We start from the raw sequence: 6,275 nt of genomic DNA, 5'->3' as shown, positions 1-6,275 counted from the left end.
TTTGTAATGGGAAAAAAGATCCTTGTGCCGTGTTTGGATGTAATGATGATCGCCTTTTTCTAGTTTAGTATTAGAAATATGGTCTTTCACTGTATATTTCTCGGGAAAAAGGCGATCATTCTTACATCCAAACACGGCACAAGGATCTTTCTTCCCATTACAATCTTATTCTAAGAAAACTTTAAGAAAAACTGTCGCGAAAAGCGTTCGAAAATACAAACGAAATGTGTTCACGCCCCCTGGGCATCCTATAATACTCCTTAAATCGAATTAATTCAATATGGCTGCCGTATCAGTAAAAAGGTCTATTGGTTACGAGGAAAGGGCTTAAACAAGCTTTGTGCCATATTTGAAGTATTTAAATTTTAAAATTTTTAATATTGGTTTCAGGCTTTGAATGTATATGAATGTATTTTATTGTTGTGTTTACAATGAAATACAATACCTATACCGGTGATCCATTACAACAACATAAAATAAAATAAAATAAAATAAAACGGTCAACTACTTTGACCTACTGCAAGTATGTTAATTCATAAGGTTAGCGATGATGCATGTCAGTGAAATGGTCATGATGTAGTAATCTCAATAGGTGGGATCTTTTTTTATAGAACGCTTTGTATGTTGCATGACAAAGAAAAGCTGAGCATTCAGTGACCTTGTAGCAGCGATTTACGCCGCTTCGACGAGACTTTTGTTCGTAGAAAATACGCTAACAGTGTTGCTCAGTTTTTGTTATATTTATAAAGATTTTGTTTCACAACTGAAGGCGTTTCCGCCGTCCTTCTGTCATTTTTGTGCCTGTGAAATGTCCCCGGGGTGGGGGCATTTGATCACCTGAATGGACCCTAGTGTGGGGTATTTGAATGGCATTTTGGCAAGAGTAGGGGGGAATTTGAACAATAATTTTCAAAAAAGTCAAATGCCCGGGGGGTTGCCGGGGGGGGGCATGTTGAAGCTTCGATTTGACCGATACATGAATTAATAAAAAAAATGCATTATTATTTACTCTTCAACAATTGAATTTAATTAAGTCGAATTAACTAACTGTTGTTGAAAACAAAGCAAATAGAAAAAGGAAAAAAAAATGGTTTAAACTTTCAATGAATCGAGTTACCTCGCCACTAAGTAGATGAGATAGTCATCTTCAAGCTAGACTCGGTCAAGATGGCGGCCGTCTGGCTCTCTTTCTCGACCATCTTTAGAAAAAATTGGGGATTTTAAACAGTCTTATTGTTTTAAGTGCCATGAAAATGCTTCAAAAATTTTCTTAACCTTTAAAAAATTATACTTTTTTTCATGAAATTTATACACCCACTAACTGAACTGTAGAAGACAGAAAACGCAATGCGAGAATTCTCGGAGGAATAAATCATACCCACTTCCGGGATTCAATTAATTCAAATTGCAGAACGTTTAAAGACGGTCGGGATAGAAAGTACGCCACTGGAGTTGTAAAGTTAGAAAATGAAATCCTTCACATCGTGAAGCTCTAATTCAATGTCGTGTGCGGTTAAAAACAGTCACTGCTTTCACTTTTCCTTTAAAAGTTCATATTTCAAAATGGAGGCTATTTCGCCGGGACGAAATAGTACACAGAATACAAAGGCACCAAGCATTTACTTTCGCCCCTTATAGGATATCACAGCATAAAAACCCCAGTGTTAATACAAAAGGAATCAATACTTACAACCATGTACCGAGAAAACTGCACTTCGTCCGTCCGTAGTTGCTACAGTGCCGCTACAGTGTGAAACAAATACTTTGGTCATGTGACCAAACAATTGCTGCAGTCCCTACAGGTCACGCACACATCTCACACGTCACGCGAAGTCCATTTCTTACACGCTAGCCTGGTTAGCAGGCGCGGAAATATATTTTTCCTAGCGCCTGCTACGCAGGCTACTCACACGCGTGCTCTCGAACTGCTGAGAGTCAAAAGCAGTCTAGGTCTCGCTGGCTGTCTCGCAATTTTGTTTCAAAACAAATTGTACAAAAAATTGCTTAATAATGTAACGTCACTTGCAATGAATATGTTTCACAATAATGTAAAAAGAAGAACTGACGTCCCCAAACTAAAAAGTCACAAGAATAAGGCTATGTTCACACCTACCAGATAGCTTTAGTGCCGACAAGAAAACCATACCAGATAAGCAGATAGAGCTTCTGTTCACACTAGAACGGTGATTTCGACACGATTTTTGCAACGGAGCGAGGTTACCCCGCGCCGATCTCTAAAGTGGAGGGCCACACTTCGGATAGGTATTCATACTACAGTCCCGACTAATAATAATAATAATGGAAACTTTATTTGTCTTTTTGAATGTACAATTGTAAATCTCGCTACGTATAGGCAATTTACAAATGCTGCTTGAGATTGGATTATTAAAAAGAAAAAACAAAACAAAGTAAAAGCCAAAAATATATATATATATATATATCAAAATTGCATTAAGTCTGGGCTATCCCAGTTCCTATTTCTACAACAAAAGATGTAATATGTTGCCCTAATGGCTATATTTATCATTATCTTGATTATATAACGTTGCTGCTTTTTGTCAATGCCAATGTCATTCATCATGTCTAAGAACGTGGAGCATTCATCGGAGAAAACGCCAAGGGAACTCATGGAGAGGTTTACAAATCTCACACATCTGTAATTTCTACTCATAATAATAATAAGGTTAATAATAATAATAATAATAATAAGGTTAATAATAATAATAATAATAATAATAATAAGGTTAATTTTTTTTTTTTTTTTTTTTTTTTAAAGAAGAAGAAATTTTATTAACAACAATGCTAACTATTAAAATCCTATTTACAATTAATTCGCTTAAAAAAAAAGAAAAAACTATTCATTCAAAAACACTATTTACAATTCCTGTCGAATTAAAAAGCACTTAATTTAGCTTAAAAAAAAGTTAATGTAACGAAGAAAAATTTTTTCGAATTAAAAACATTTCATTTCAATAATAAAAAAAAACTGTCAACCTCTAAAATTCAAAAGTTTCTTTCAACTGCTAAAAACAAAAAAATAGTAATAATAATAATGAAATAAAAATAATAAGGTTAATAATAATAATAATAAAATAAAATAAATAATAATAATAAAATAAGGTTCATGAAGGGTCTACCCCAGGGGGACGCTTTGTGTCCTAGACTGTTTACACTGTGCCTGAACCCTGTAGCGTGGCGCCTGCGGGCAACGGAGGGATACCGGTTATCCAAGCCTATAGGAGGGTCTCAATGGGGTGGTGGCTTTTACGGTTATCGGCTAAAATTTTGGCTATTTTACGGCTATCGGTTAATTTTTTTCAGTTACGGTTAACAAAAAAGTTAAAAATTAACTTCCTTTGTTTCAAAAAGTTAAATATTAATTAACCTGTATTTTTTGTATCTTTAAATCGAAATAAGAGGGTCTGGATGGGAGGAAGTACAAATGTCAGTTGTCAGTTAAAATTTCGGCCATCTGTCAGGTGTCAGTTAAATGTTGGGCTTTTTGTCAGTTGTCAGTTAAATGGTTATTAATGATTAGCTATGAAACTTATTTGGATATTTTTAATGCAACATTTGGCTTAAAAGGCACATATAATGTACATTAAACATTAAATTCCAAAACTGATGCAATAGTACCTTAATTTTTAATCAGTTTTGCTATTGTAAGCATTTCAAGTGGCCCTCCTTTTTCCCAAGTCTTGTGTTACTCTCCTCCACTTAAACGTTTTTGCTGGCCAGAGTCCAACATAGCAGCCAATCATTAAGCCAATCAAAATTTATAACATCACAATATTGATACGCATTATGCGTGAGTCGTACGACTATGGACTAAAGACAACGATCTCACGCAACAAGGACAATTTCTCACGCCTGACTCACAAATCCCTCATTCTGATCAGCCATTCAGAGGAGCGTAAATTTGAAATCATAGGTCATTTACAACAGATGATATATGACACACATGGGTTTTACAGTAAAATCATTGACGAAATATGACACTTAAGCGTCTTGCTGCTAAGATTACCCCTAAAAACGCACATTTGATCACATTGTCTGATGAAAGGAGTGGAACAATGCTATTTAAGGTCTTAAAAACGGGTGTAGAAACTAAGGCCGGACAATCAGGTCCTTTTGGTTTTGTCAGTAAAACCCAAGGCAAATGTCAGTAGTCAGTTAAATTTTCGTCTATTTGTCAGTTGTCAGTTAAAATTTTGGCCATTTGTCAGTTGTCAGTTAACCCCACCCAGACCCTCAAATAAGGTCTTCAGATCATCTCGGGATGAAACAAACTATTCTTTTGAAAAATTTTAATATTTGATAGATCATTCTTTTTATGAAGTATTTCACTTCTAATATTATTTTGTACATAGAAATGTCAATAGTCAATTTAAAAATAATCTTTGTGAAAAAGCAAAAGCGGACACGCAAACGCCCAACTCAAGGCCGGGGCGCGACATTCATTATAACAGAAATGGCCGTTTTCATACTAGAGACGGATTACTCGTGTGAGACGGGTTATCCGTTTGATGATTCGCGTCGGGTAGGTAATACTTCGTAATTTGAAAATGGAATAGTATTAATTTTGAATGAACAATCCGCCTGACTTTATCCATCAATTTCGACGTTTTTACTTAGATTTTTTAGAACATTAGAGTTGATATTATTATAAATAAGCTTTTAGTAGAGATAGCGAAGGTTTTACAGAGTATCAGAATTTAATAATATTCTAAATTGGCTTTTTAAGTAGAGAGATTCATATCACTATGTATTTTAGGATCGTATTAGGTTTCGTATCGACCTTTTTTTACTTCTAAGCATAGCTTCTCAAGGGGTGTAGGTTACGCTATGCGCCCTATACTACTCATAATGTGGACAGCATCCCAAAGTTTCATACTGCGACATAATAATAATAATAATAATAATAATAATAATAATAATAATAATAATAATAATAATAATAAATAATATTTAACGAGGAAGCCTCCAATTACCCTAACGCCGTTTTCAGAAGGGTCCTCTAAAATAAAGGTCAAAAATGCATAACTTAAAACTAAAATACAACTAAAAACTACAACTACAACCAAGATTTAAGTTTAAAAACATACTAACAGTGACTAAGGTTAAACATACTAAGGTCAAGTACAGTGCAACCCCGCTTCACGGACACTCGCTTATATACGGACACCTCATTATTATGGACAGTTTGCTTGTTCCCGGGGAAAAAAAGACCTCACATTTTCAACTAGATTAATACGGATACCTCCTATGGTGTAGTCATTGTCCATATTGACAGGGTTTGACTGTATACCGGATAGCTTTTAAAGCTATCAGGTATATTGTGAACACAACCTAAATTATAAAGCTGCATCTACAGAAAGTGGAGTTGGAGGTATTTACGAGCTTCGAGCTGATTACCTGAATGCTGATTAGAGTGGTAACTTTCTCTTTTTGCTCTCAACGGCGCGGGGGAGAAGATGACTGTTCATTCAGTTGCGTACAAAATGGCATAGGGACGAAGACAAGTAACCTGATTCTTCACAAAATGACGCCGACTGATCTGGATGAATGTTTGAAGGAGACTTGCCTGAATGTCCATCTTCAGACCCGAAATTGGTTTCTCACGAGTTGGATGGAAAATCAATATTTGCGAAAAGCGGTACTCTAATTAATTTACAAATCATCGGTGGATTTTTCCTACTTTTTTAAAGGGTATCTGTCACTTCGCTCCATGTTCTCTTTCTTTCAAGTCACAGATAAAAAAAAGCTGGCAGAAAACGCGAGAACCAGTCACCCACGCGCGATTGGTTCCAGTTTTTTTACAACGAACACTGCTTTCCTATTAAAAAAAAAAACGCAATTGTTGTTTTGAAGTCGTTAACGTCTTTTTGTTTAGATTTAGTGAAAGGAATTATGCAGCTAGAAATAACGTGGGCTTTGCGGATGACTCGGAGTTTGCGAGTTTAACACAGATGTTTAATACAGATGCATGTCTTGTTACATCAAATTTATCCCTGGCCTCTCTTCAACACTTCAAGCGCTGATCAGCCCGCCAGCGAACATTCCGCAAAGCAGATATTCGCCGAATTCACACTAGAGGACATAAAAGGGTTACCCTGGTTGCCAGAGGCTTTTCATGCGCGGTTTCCGATTTCGGTCAAGTGTTGAAAAGTGACCTGTGTCTTCGGCCTTCGGCAAAACACGTGTCGGCCTGCGGCCGACGAAACGAAACTCCCCGTCGCACGCGAGAGAAAACCTCTGATACCCAGGGTATAAAA

This window comes from Porites lutea, chromosome 5, assembly GCF_958299795.1.
Source record: "Porites lutea chromosome 5, jaPorLute2.1, whole genome shotgun sequence".
NCBI lineage: Eukaryota > Metazoa > Cnidaria > Anthozoa > Scleractinia > Poritidae > Porites > Porites lutea.
This window is presented reverse-complemented; position numbering follows the sequence as displayed.